This window comes from Cervus canadensis, chromosome 15 (assembly GCF_019320065.1).
Source record: "Cervus canadensis isolate Bull #8, Minnesota chromosome 15, ASM1932006v1, whole genome shotgun sequence".
Lineage (NCBI taxonomy): Eukaryota > Metazoa > Chordata > Mammalia > Artiodactyla > Cervidae > Cervus > Cervus canadensis.
The window spans coordinates 16263614-16277141 of record NC_057400.1 but is presented as its reverse complement, the minus strand read 5'-3'; the positions used below and the strand labels follow the sequence as shown (position 1 = coordinate 16277141).

Below are 13528 nucleotides of genomic sequence, written 5' to 3'. Positions count from 1 at the left end.
GAACTCTAGTTACTCATATGCACACCAAAGTGTTCAGAAGTATACCGATCCTTGCAATGTATTTTGAAATGCATCAAAAAATAAGACAGACTGATACAGGATAAAGTTAAAGGAATGAAATGTTAATAACTGGAGTTATCAACTGAGTCATCCATCAACTTTTTGTATGCTTAGAAAAATTTCATCAGTATAAAAGACACTAGTGATATGTCTAAGTCCAAGAGAGAAATGACTTTGAACTTCGAGTTCTATACAACCAATCAGGTATGATGGTAGGATAGAGACTTCAGGCATACAAGAGCTAGACAGCTTTACTTCCTAAGCAATCTTTCTTGAGAAAACACTTCAGGCTACTGTCTAGTAAGATGAGTGTGAAAATCAAGAAAGAGGAAGGACCCACAGGATCCAGCAAACAGTTGATTCAAGCCAGGAAGGCAGTGAAGGTAAGTCCCAGGCTGAGAGCAGGACACAGAATTCAAGAAAAAATCTGAGAGAGGCCTCCATGAAACAGACATTGAATAACAATGGGGATATACTGATGGTACATTATTATTTGTTCATCAGAAAAAAAGGAAAATTAGAAACCCTAGGAAAACTGGAAAAAAAATATTTTTAAGGAAATACATGCTTTTAATGTGTAACAAAACAAGCTGACATGATGTTGACAAACTGATGGAAGTTTAAAAAAAAACATCGATTTGACTTTTGATGCTTATAACATTCTATTTGTGGAAACAGTGGCTGACTTTATTTTTTGGGGCTTCAAAAATCACTGCAGATGGTGACTGCAGCCATGAAATAAAAAGACGCTTACTCCATGGAAGGAAAGTTATGACAAACCTAGACAGCATATTAAAAAGCAGAGACATTACATTGTCAACAAAGGTCCGTCTAGTCAAGGCTATGGTTTTTCCAGTAGTCATGTATGGATGTGAGAGTTGGACTATAAAGAAAGCTGAGCACAGAAGAAATGATGCTTCTGAACTGTGGTGTTGGAGAAGACTCTTGAGAGTCCCTTGGGCTGCAAGGAGATCCAACCAGTCCATCCTAAAGGAGATCAGTCCTGGGTGTTCATTGGAAGGACTGATGTTGAAGCTGAAACTCCAGTACTTTGGCCACCACCATGCGAAGAGCTGACTCATTTGAAAAGACCCTGATGCTGGGAAAGATTGAGGGCAGGAGGAGAAGGGGACGACAGAGGATGAGATGGTTGGATGACATCACCGACTCAATGGACATGGGTTTGGGTGGACTCCGAGAGTTGGTGATGGACAGGGAGGGCTGGCGTGCTGCGGTTCATGGGGTCGCAAGGAGTTGGACACAATTGAGCGACTGAACTGAACTGTCTTCAAGGGACTCATCAATTCTGGTAACAGTAGACAAAGGCGTGATAATCAATTATAGATCCACTTTACTATTTGATTTTTTCGTGTTTACATTGTTTTAATTCTTTTAAAGTTTAACAAGTTTACAATCTGTTGAGTGTACTGAATAAACATGAAATGTTTTTGATTTGAACAGATGTAGGCAATATTACCTGCGTAAAAACATTTAAATCTGAGCATCATTTTTCTCCAATCGGCTTGACTGTTATCAGAATGTTCTAAAAATAGATTTCAAAACTGTCTCTAAGACTTTCATTTCCTGTGATCATACCACCTTGAATAAAACAAAACCTAACATCATAAAGATACCATCATGGTCTAGGTGCCTGGTTCTTTGACGAGATCTAATGAGCTCTGAGGACTAGCTGGAGCTCCTCCGCCAGTAACAACAAGGACTATAACCCAGCAAGTCTAAGGCTGATGCTAAACAGCCCGGGGGAATACAAAGAAGCAAAGTACCTACTGAGGACATCTGGAGGATTAGTCCCCCACCATTTCTCTCAACTTAGACAACAGGGCCAAACAAGAGGGTCTTACGCCTGAGCAAATAAGCTTCTCATCGCTGCCAACATTTTTACTCTCTAAGGATGTGAGGGATGGGGAGAGCCGACTGGTGACACTGATACTGAGACACCTTTATGATAACTTTTCAATTGTGTTTGGGACCAGTTGAATCTCCTCTCCTCTGACTATGCCTTCCTTCCCTACACCACCCCCTATACACATACACTATATGCAGAAGAGACAAGTTCCTTGAGAATGCACTCCTGTCATTAGAATAGCTCAAGCAAAGGCTAAATCACTATCTGCTTGATTTCCCTCTCATGTAAGTCCCCAAAAAAGCCTGCTCAAAAAGGCATGAGTTGGCTATCTCCCCTATTCTAATATCCTTTGAAAGAAGAAAGTAAGGAAAAGCAGCTAACTATGAAAAGCTATCTAGGTAACGGGACCAGTCCTTGAGAACTACTAAGGTTGGACCAGATGACTTCTCAACATTCCAAGAGAACAATTTATCTTGTGGGGCTTCCCAGGTGGCTCAGTGGTAAAGAATCTGCTGGCCAAACAGGAGAGACGGGTTCAATCCCTGGGTTGGAAAAATCTTCTGGAGTTGGAAATGGCAACCCGCTCCAGTATTCTTGCCTGGAAAATTCCATGGACAGAAGAGCCTGGTAGGCTACAGTCCATAGGGCCTCAAAAGAGTTGGACACAACGTAGCAACTGAGCTCCCTCACACACTATGTAAATGCAGGTAATTCTAAGAAAAACTACCAGGTCTCTTGGTTTAGCACTGAAATGACAAGAAACCTTTAACAAACACAGATTAAAGACTTGAGTTTAAGCTTTAAAAATGTCCCTTAAAATTCAGAACATTTGGAGTTAAGAGGATCTACAGAGGAAATGATTCACTTAGCCAATAAGTACGCATAGAAGACAGCCCCAGAGCCACACTTCAAAGTGTTCCAATGTCCTTGTTCCTTTAAATCCTGAATTTGAGAACACTGCTGAACTTCAGTAAAGAAGTGTAATTTCCATCTCCACCCAAGTATGCCCCCATGCCATGGCCCTTGTACTTTCTGTTCCTCCTACTCAGAATGTTGTTCTTCCCTCACATCATCAGTTATGTCAAGAGGCCTTCTGACCACCATGTCCAAACTGGACCCCACACCTCATTCTGTTTTTCAACCTGCTTTGTTGAAAAAAAAAAAAAAAAACTGCAGCAATGCTGATTGGATATTTGGTTCAGTATTTATACAATCACTGAGGATTTGAAATCATTTATATTTTAACCTAACTAATTTTTTACTGGGAAAATACACGCTAAAGAACCATTCTCTAAGGCAGAATTTTTGCAATTTCCTTCCAAAAGTTAACAGCAGGACTGCAGTAAGGTAACAAATTGCCTTAAAGGAGACATCAGCTTACCCCAATTTCTGACAAATTTCTTTACCTTTTTTGTTGTCTCTTTCTCATCCTTACTTGCTTGCTATTGTAATCTGTAGTTAAGTAGAAAATTATATGAACAAAGTTCAGCTTTTAAAGAAATACTATTATTACAATGAACCAAATTTACATGAAGGTTACCATGCTGTGGTATGTACACTTTCAGTGGGAAAAAAAATTAGCCAACCCTATATAATGTGCATGTGTGAGTGTGCTCAGTCGTTCAGCCATGTTCTACCCTTTGCAACCCCATGGGCTATAACCCTCCAGGCTCCTCTGTCTGTTGAATTTTTGAGGCAAGAATACTGCAGTGGGTTACCATTTCCTACTCCAGAGGCTCTTCCCCACCCAGTGTTTCCTGCGTATCCTGCACTGACAGGTGGATTATTTACCACTGAGTCACCTGGGAAAAGAAAAAGAAAGTGAAGTCGCTGTCGTGTCCGACTCTTTGTGACCCCGTGGACTATAGCCTACCAGGCTCCTCCGTCCATGGGATTCTCCAGGCAAGAACAGTGGAGTGGGTTGCCATTTCCTTCTCCAGGGGATCTTTTCGACCCAGGGATCGAACCCAGGTCTCCCGAATTGCAGGCAGATGCCTTACCCTCTGAGCCACCAGGGCAGCCATTCCTATATAACAGAGGTTGACAAATATAAATGAAAAAGACAAGCCTCAATTTTCTGGTGTTTTTTATACACCCAAAAGTTAGGTTTCCCTGGTGGCTCAGACAGTAAAGAATCTGCCTGCAATGCGGGAGACCTGGGTCCGATCCCTGGGTTGGGAAGATCCCCTGGGGGCAGGCATGGCAACACACTCCAGAATTCTTGCCTGGAGAATCCCATGGACAGAGGAGCTTGGTGGGCTGCAGTCCACGGAGTTGCAGAGCAACTAACACACACACAAATTTACAGGCATGATCTTGTTTCCTCCTTGTAAAAATCCTCATTTAAAAGGTGAAGGAAAACTGAGAGGCTAAGTAACTTGCTCAAAAACCACATGAGCTGTTAAGTGGCAGACTGGTGACTTTCAACCAAGTTTCTGAGTCTCCAAACATACTTCTTTCCACTGGACAAGCCATTCTTAAAGTGTGGTTCAATGAACACTGCAGATCAAGATGCTTTCAAAGCATTCATGAGATCCTTCCCCTTTCCTCTACGTATCAGTATGAGGCTAAATTGTCTTATACTTCTATGAAAATCACATATAATATCAGAGTGAATGGAAAAATAGATAATAGATATTTTCTTATAAGCCATACGTTACGGAGTTTTGCAAAAAAGTAGAACAATGCCTTTCTTCTCGTTTTTATCTTGAAAATATATTTTTAACAAAATACATTACAGCTGTCTCTCAATATCCATGGGGTATTTGTTCCAGGGTCACTCTCCTGGTTACCAAAATCCACAAATGCTCAAGTCCCTCATATATAATGGCACGGTATTTGCAAATAACCTTTGCACATCCTCCGTAAACTTGAAACAATCTCTAGATTACTTACAATACCTAATGCAAAGCAAATACTATGTAAACCATCATAAATATAATATAAATGCTATATAGTCCCCCAAACATGGCAAACTATTTTGTTTTTGGAATTTTCTGGATTTTTTTTTAACACTATTTTTCAATCCACTGCTGGCTGACCTACGTATGCAGACCAGCAGATACGGAGGTTCAACTGTACTTATGTTACAAGCAATAAACTTCTTATCCTTTTAAAATCAATTACTAAATATTAAAGAAATCCTCTCAATATTGTCAAAATGACAATACTCCCCAAATTGACCTATTGTATTTTGATACAATCTTATCAAAATCAAGCTGGTTTCTTCAAAGAAAGTGGTCAGCATTCAGAATAGCCAAAGCAATCCTGGAAAAGAATAACAAAGTTAGAGGACTCGCATGTTCTAATTTCAAAACTTTTTCCAAAGCTACATAATCAAACAGTGTGGGACTAGTAGCATAATGATAGACAAATAAATCAATGGAAAAGAAATCAGAACAAATCTCCTACATTTATGGTCAACAAATGTGTTAAGACAATTCAATGAGGAAAGAACAACAAATAATGCTGAGACAAAAAAAAAAAAGGATATCCACGTGTAGAAGAATGCATTTGGATCTTCTCACACCATACACAAAAATTAACTCAAAGTGGATCAAGATCATGCATATCACACAAAGTGTATCCTCCAACTTGGTGACCTATGACTTATTTTTTACCTCCTCACATTCCTCCTGCATTGCTTTAAAACATTTAATACTTTGGTACTAAAAGGTTCATGGTCACACAATAAACACAGTGTAACTAATTATAACTTTCTTCTGTCAAATTATATCTCATTTGTTGTCTTCACAAGGGAACAAAATTTCTTGTTTTACAGATAATCAACAGCTTAAAATGCAACTATCTAGTTGAATAATGAATGTACCACCTCTTTTGACAAAACCAGAATTCTTTCATAGGAATTGGGAAATGAACAAAATAATATAGATGACCAATATCAGATTCCTTCCAGTTCATATGTAGCAAGGTTGGAAAGAGAAAGTGCAGCAAGTCTGAAAAAAAGAAGAATGGGGACTTCCCTGGTGGTCTAGTGGTTAAGAATCTGCCTACCAATACAGGGAACATGGGTTTGATCCCTGTTCCAGAAAAATCTCACATGCGGTGGAGCAGCTAAGTCTTTGAGCCACAACTACTAAACCCTCGCGCCTACAGCCTGTGCTCCACAAGAAGCAGCCCCCGCACTGAGAACCCTGTGCACTGCGACAAACAGCATCCCCTGCTCACTGCAACTAGAGGAACCCAGCGCACAGCAAGACCCAGCACAGCTGTAAAGAAATAAATAAAATTTAAAAAGACTCCACGCTCCCAATGCAGGCAGCATGGGTCAATCCCTTAGTCAATCCCACCCATCTTAGTGTGGGTACTAAGATCTTTCATGCCACACAGCACAGCCTAAAAAACTAAAAATAAAAAGGCTGAACTGGCATTAAGGGAAAACAAAGGATATAAAATGAAAACAGAAACTGCATGTTGGATACATCTAACGTAGAAGTATTTTTACTGCATGCAGATGCACGTGAACAAGAAAGTATAAATAACACAAATGAACAATAACAAATATATGAATTGGTATTTTGCAGAGAATATTTTTTTAAAAACAGATGCTTCTGCCCCCCAATACTATACAGGGACACATATATAAGTAATGGATATTTTTTGTAATTGACTTAATAATTTTCAAATGATGATAAATTCAGTCGTCAAAAAACAGCACAATAACCACCCAAGTACTCTTCTTCATCCAGTTTTCCCCAATGATAACATTATACAATTGGCCCTCCTTATCCACATGTTTCATATCTCTGGATCCAACCAACCTCAGACAGAAAACATTCAGGAAAAAAATTTCAGAAAGTTGCAAAGGCAAAACTTGAACTTGCCACGCACTGGCAACTATTTATACAGCATCTGGATTGTATTTACAACAACTTACAAAGTATTTGATATTATAAGTAATTTAGAGGTGGATTAAAGTATATGGGAGTATATATGTAGGTTTATATGCAAATACTCTTCCATTTAATACAAGGGACTTGAGCATCTGTGAATTTTGGTATTGAAGGGCAGTCCTAGAACCAATCCCCAGTGGATACCAAGGAATGACTGTATAAGTGTGTTCAATATCAAAATCAGGGACTGACACTGATGTAATCCACAATTTGATTCAGATTTTAACAACTGTACACACACTGTGTGTTTTTATGTAATTTTATCTCATGTATAGAGATTTACATAACCACCACCACAATCAAGGCACAGAGCTGTTCAATTACCACAAAGATCTCTCATGTTAACCCTTGACAATCACAATCACCCTGCTCCTCCAACCCAGCAATGCTTGGCAACTGCCAACCCATCTGCCTCCTAATTTGTCACTTTGAAAGTTATACACACACACACACACACACACACACACGGAACCACATGGTAGTTCCATTTCAAGATTGGTTTTTCATTTGGCATAATTCCTTTAAGATATATCCAAGTTGCTGTGTACAACAGTTTGTTCCTTTTTATTGCTGCATAGTATTCCGTGGTGTAGAGACAGCACTGGTTGTTTAACCGTCCACTCACTTAAGGGTGTCTGGGCTGTTTCCAGTAAAAAAAGATACTTATTTTTACACAAGAGGACTTTTAACATGAAGGCCTTATGATTATTTAAACTGCTGCCTTGCATACATATAAATACAGAGATCCTCCCCCCGCCAACATTAAATCTTAAAAAAAAAAAAAAAAAATTAAATCCCACAGCTTCCCTCCTCAGTGAGGGCCAAGACAACAAAGTAAATCTGCAGATAGCTAAACGTCTAACTCAGACTATAACGTGTTATTTTATACCAGCATGGAACTTCTTTCATGTTGAAGGCAGGTTAGTGAAGTTAACTGCACAACTAGTCCACAAAAGTAAGTTACATCTGTCACTGATTAAAGTTGGGAGAAGTCAAATTATAGTCTTTAAACTCTTCAGTTCAGTTCAGTCGCTCAGTCATGTCTGACTCTTTGCGACCCCAGGCCAGCACGCCAGGCCTCCCTGTCCATCATCAACTCCCTGAGTTTACTCAAACTCATGTCCATTGAATCAGTGATGCCATCCAACCATCTCATCCTCTGTCGTCCCCTTCTCCTCCTGCCCCCAATCCCTCCCAGCATCAGGGTCTTTTCCAATGAGTCAACTCTTCACATGAGGTGACCAAAGTATTAAGAGTTTCAGCTTCAGCATCAGTCCTTCCAATGAACACCCAGGACTGATCTCCTTTAAACTCTTAAGACAATATCAAATAATATCAAATTATTGACTTTTAAGAACAAATGTCAAGAATTAAAAACAAATGGAGTTTATGCTCCACATTTAATTTCTTTTGGAGAGAAAGTAGTTTTAGGGAGTTGTGGATGAAAACATTAGTCAAGCAGGCTTACAAGGACAATCATTTAAACGTGTTATGTGATCTAGCATTTATGAAAAGAGGAGGAACAAAAATCTCACAATTTGCTTGGAGAAAGGAGCTTATGGGTAGAAATTAAGAAAAAAGTCACTAATCTACAATTCAGAGGGCAAAGAGAGAATAACAAAAATTATCAAGTGTAGGCTTGTAAAACTCATACAAAAAAATTTTAACTTAGCAAGTATGTGTTAACTATGGAGGAAAGAAGAGGCAAAATAATAAAGAAGAAAATCTCAGAATTAAAAAAAACAAATTTTTGGAAAATAAGGTAGAGAACTAGTTTTGAGCCAGGATTAAATAACTCATCTCTTAGTTCAACCACCAGTCAATAACTAATTGAAATAAATCCTGAAAAAATACACATGCTTACCAGGTATAAGCAAATCTGTTAAATTATGTAACATATACTTATTTGGAAAGCAAAGTTAAGTTAATAAAATTGTTTGATTTTATTATTTGATTCTTTGCCCATGTCTGTAACATTAGTAAACATTATCAGAATTCACATGGATCAAGTGGAAGATTTTACTTTTTTAGAAAAAGACTATTATTCTGAGAAGAATGGACACGCTCCCTTCTCTTTATGATAACCATCTCAGTTTATTCATCTTAAGTGATAAGCAGTAAGGTATCATCATTGTATGTAGATATGACTAAACAGTGTACTGATTCTGTGGTTTGGAGCAGCAAGTGCTATCTGAAAAGTTCGCTACCATTTGTAACCACACCTCTTTTGGCACACAGACTACCAACATATTTATAATAGACCATGAAAGTGGTAATAGTGAGATTTTCTAATTCAAGCAGCAACAATATAATATAAACCCATCAGTCTTAAAGTGTTTATTACTATAACATTTTCAAGAATGGAAAAAAACCCACAAAACCTGCTATCAACTCTCAGTACTTCTTTCTTTCTTTCTGAGGAATTAGAACTTAACATTAACTGAAATGGGTATAATGAGTATAATTGGTATAAAGTGCCAGTACTAGAAAATCTTTCATTACTCAGCGATTCTTGTCTTATACATAGTATTCTTAAAAGCTTATTTCAATTTTACAAAATTTTCTACTGCTGCTGCCATGTAAGGTCCCTCAAAGGAGCACCCAATAGTATGGGTTCAATAACCTGGGAGAAGCGCCACATTATATACTTCAGTTCGTATTCAGCATCAGGTAAAGCTGCCTTGAACCCTGGCCAGACACTACTGTCAGAAGACTCATAAAAAACCTGTTTTCAAGCTAACCTTAAATTTGTCTCACTGTACACACTCCAAGGACACCATTATGTGTGAAGAACCAGTACATTTTCAAAAGTTCCTGGGAGGAGAAAGGAACAGTGTGTCTGTAATGTTGTTACACAGAAAAGAAACACTTAAGACCTGATAAATAATGAGAATTCAAAACAGCAACAAAATAGTAGTCAATCTATGGCCATAACGAATTCAAATAACTCACTTCATCTTACTAACAATATAAAAAGTTCAATAGCTGCCTGTCCCGGGTGAAAATGGATAGCAAGTACATAAACTTGATCTTGAAAACACAGCAGCTCAATAACACTTTAGAGCTATTATAATTATCACTGAAATAACCTGACACATACTTTTACTCCAGATAATCCATTTGAAAGTCAACACTTATACTTTGATGCAAAATCAAAAAATCTTCTATAAAATAATAACTCTTCTGTGCCTGATGACCAATTTCTCACATCTTTCACTTTGAAAATGGCTAATTACAAATTGCACTTTAAGTTACAATATAAAGGAAAACCTCCACAGAACTCCTCACTAATAGAACATGTCCTGGGCGCCAACAACACCATAGGCATTCGAGAAACCAACTCATTCTCTCAATATGTGTGCCGGTGACAATAGTTAATGTTTAACATACACACTAAGTGTTAGTTGATGCTAGGGGTTTTACATACTTCATCTCTAAAAACTTCACAATTCCATGAACTGAGCATAACTATTCCCATTGTATAGATGAGGAAACTGAACTAAGGATCATAGAGGTGTCCTGTAGCTAGTAAGAGAATACAGAGGCCGTCTGTATTTTCATCAGCTCTTTCTCTACATAAGGCACATGAGATCTGAAAGCATTATATATTTTTCAATTAACCAACAAGTTTTAGAAAATGCTGGGCTGAGTACTGTATGCTCTGGGTACTTTTTGTGGGGAGCTGAGAGCACTTACCTTTCAGGTTTACATGGTTCATTTTTTAAATTCTAACACACAACCAAATTTCTCTCAGATACTGAATCTATGAATCCAAGTCAATTTTATATCTAGGTATATTAGTTATGGAATATGGGAGATCATTAAGCCAGTACAGCCTTCTCAGACCCTGAAGAAAAGGGTCCAACACAGTCAAAACTCAAGTATTTCTTCAGAACCCTACTTTATGCTGGTTACAAGTAAGCCTCAGAAGTGGGCCTACGGTTTTACCTGTGATTACAGACATGTCCACAAAAAACTACAGAATCCAGTATTTAAGGACATATTCACCCAGACAAAAAAGCAAGGAGTGAAAAGATGAGCACTCAATCAACACGTGAGGAAGAAGAAATCCCTCGCAATACGGCCTAATGTGCCAAATTTTATCAAGTCGTGTGTCCAATTAACCTAGTCATACTGGTATCCTACCATGTAAAATATGACACAGAGTTTACTGTTTCAAATATTACAAGTAGGTGGGCTGCCAGTTCGACTTGAACCATCTTTTTGTTATTCAAAAGTTCTTCTAATCAATGACATTTAGGCTAAAAGCAAACAGTTTCTTCAGATTACAGTTATGCAAACCATAATCTCAAGAGATATGTATACACATACATATACATGCATATATATTCATGTACATACAACCATATATACATATATGTACACACACACTTTTTTTCTCTACTCTGGAAAATCATATTATAAAAACCATCTGCTACTTACTTACTAAGCCTTCCTATTTGAGCAAGCACCTCTTCGCCTTTTACTTAGTTGACCTGCTATCCCAATTATACACGGGACCTTGAAAGCCTCAACAGTTTGTTTCTGCATAAAAGCAAGCTCAAGGAACAGAGGCACTCTCCTCTGCACCTAGCAACAAAAAAAAGAGAACGACAAAAAACTTCAAACACACAGGGATCTGGGGGGCAGAGCCGAAGGCTCAACCCTGATGGGTGTAAATCTGATCCCCGAGGTCTGTGGCATTGACAGTCATTCAACTTTCTTTCCAATATTCCCACTGCGCTTTTTTCTGGTACCACACGCACAATGTACCACCTAACATTTCATCAACCATTCGGAATGTCTTATTTACTTTCTAAAAATTTTCGGGGTGCAAGGCCAGGGGGCAGCGGCCGCGGGGTGGGCCGGGGAGCCCGGAGCACGGGCGCCAGCCACCCAAGAGAGCAGAGCCCCGCAAGGCACCAGCTCCGGGCAGGCCTGCTGTGGCTGGTTCCCCAGTCCCTGGGGCTGCAAGAACAGCAGCAGCAGCCATGGCAGGGACTCGGGAACCTTTCCCCCGTCTCCTCCGCTAGGCCTCGAGGGGTTTGCTTTTCACATGGCCCCCGGGTGAGGGCGGTGGGCGCAAGGTACTAGATGCAGCTGCAGCCGCAGCGGCGGGCCAGGCGAGCCCGGGCTCCCTCAGAACCCGACCTCCCAGCGGGGCTGGCAGCAGGAACACCTCGGCGGGGCCCTGGCTGGAGCGTCGACCGCTCGGCGGGGAAGGCCACCTTCTCACACACCACATCTCTCCCCTGACTGCCTCCTTCTCCGTTAGCGCTACCGGCTGGCGGGCGGGGGAGGGGAGCGAGGCGCGTTATTCCCGGGGAGCTGAAGGAGGGGGAGGGGAGGGCATCTCTTACCCGCGTTACTGAGGAGGAGGAGGCGGCGGTTGGAGCGCGGCGCGGCGGGGCGACGGCGGGGCTGGGTGGGTGCAAGTAGGAGTCTTACGAAAGGGAATTAACCCCATCACCAGCCCGGACACCGGCTCCAGCGGCAGCCGCGGCTGGCAGAATCCCGCCCCTTCCCACCACGCACTAGCCCCGCCTCCTCGTTCTCTTTGAGAGCAGTCGACAAATCATAGGGCGTACATCCTTGGAGTGGCAGGAGGATTATCCAATCACACCTCAACAAACGGCCTTCTCTCCACCCCTTCATCTCCTCCCGGGCCGCGGGAGAGCCGTGCCAAATCTTTCTCCACCCTCAAGGGAAAAAGAGCCAATCGGCTGTAAGTATCCGCCCTTGAAGGACACAAAGGACAACCAATAATAAACCTAGGAGGACAGCCATTTTGCCCACTTGAGAAAGAGCCACCTTTTCCCACGAGTTGGAACCTGAGGTTGGGGGAGTTCTGGGAATTTTTACTGACCTCGATGTATTGGAAAGACAACTATATTTCCTCAAGAGTATTTATACTGTTTTATAAGAGGAAAGGAAAATTTTCGTCCTCCATGTGGTTGGAGGTGGGGAATGCTGCTGAAGGATTTGGCTCCTCCTCTCAGCGGTAACGGGCTCTGAGACCAACACCTGGTTTCTCCAGCTTCAATGGGGAAAGGCGGGGTGATTGCCCTTTTCGGCTTGCAGCCGACTACAGCTCCCAAAGTGCTTTGTCCCTGCCCATATCCTTTCCTCAGTTTGCTTCCCGCGGGGCCTGACGGGAATTGTAGTTGATGGGAGGTACCCACGCCGCCTCATCGGCCAATGAAAAAGAATATACTGCTGCAGGATTTGGAGTTTGGGGCTGGGAAGTAACCCCAGGGCTGTGGTGAAGCCTTTTCGCCACCCTAATAGAAGAGCGAAAAGGGTTAGAAAAGGGAGTCGGGGAAGAGTATTTTCTCGGAACGCGGTAGGGATTTTAGATTCCTACTATTTGCACTCTATTACTTTCAGTTTGTCCCTTTGAAGTCACTTCCGCTTTGGGACGGACACAGGCCAAACCCGTGGCGGGAGTTGGAGATTCTGCAGCGGATACACCAGGTGTGGTCGTCCGGGAGTGGCGTGGCGGGTTAGTTGGTTGTTTCTTGCGTGAGTGATAGGAAGTTGAACAGAATTTAATTGCATTTTAAGAAAGAGTGAATGAAATGGGATGGGGGTAGTTCCAAAGTCCAAGATGCCGTTCTCCAACCTCCTCGTCAATCCCGGAGTCTCACTTGTCTTTTGACTTGCCAAGTATTAGATTGCACGCATAAAT

The 13528-nt window shown here is 41.0% G+C and overlaps 2 protein-coding genes across 12 annotated transcripts in view; one reads left to right on the top strand and one right to left on the bottom strand.

Moving 5' to 3' along the window:
• The window catches only part of R3HDM1 (R3H domain containing 1), a 154656-nt gene extending 142298 nt beyond the window's left edge, over positions 1–12358 (bottom strand). For 7 of the 9 annotated variants that reach the window (XM_043487620.1, XM_043487610.1, XM_043487614.1 and 4 more), the window contains exon 1: positions 12201–12358. The gene's annotated coding sequence lies outside the window, so the exon portion shown is untranslated. Of the gene's footprint in view, positions 1–9581; positions 9655–11283; positions 11431–12200 lie in introns of all 9 variants that reach the window. The other 2 variants (XM_043487613.1, XM_043487612.1) reach the window with 2 other exon arrangements.
• Positions 12359–13029: 671 nt separating this feature from the next.
• The window catches only part of ZRANB3 (zinc finger RANBP2-type containing 3), a 279170-nt gene continuing 278671 nt past the window's right edge, over positions 13030–13528 (top strand). The window contains exon 1 of one of the 3 annotated variants that reach the window (XM_043487604.1): positions 13030–13342. The gene's annotated coding sequence lies outside the window, so the exon portion shown is untranslated. The remainder of the gene's footprint in view (positions 13343–13528) is intronic. The other 2 variants (XM_043487603.1, XM_043487605.1) reach the window with 2 other exon arrangements.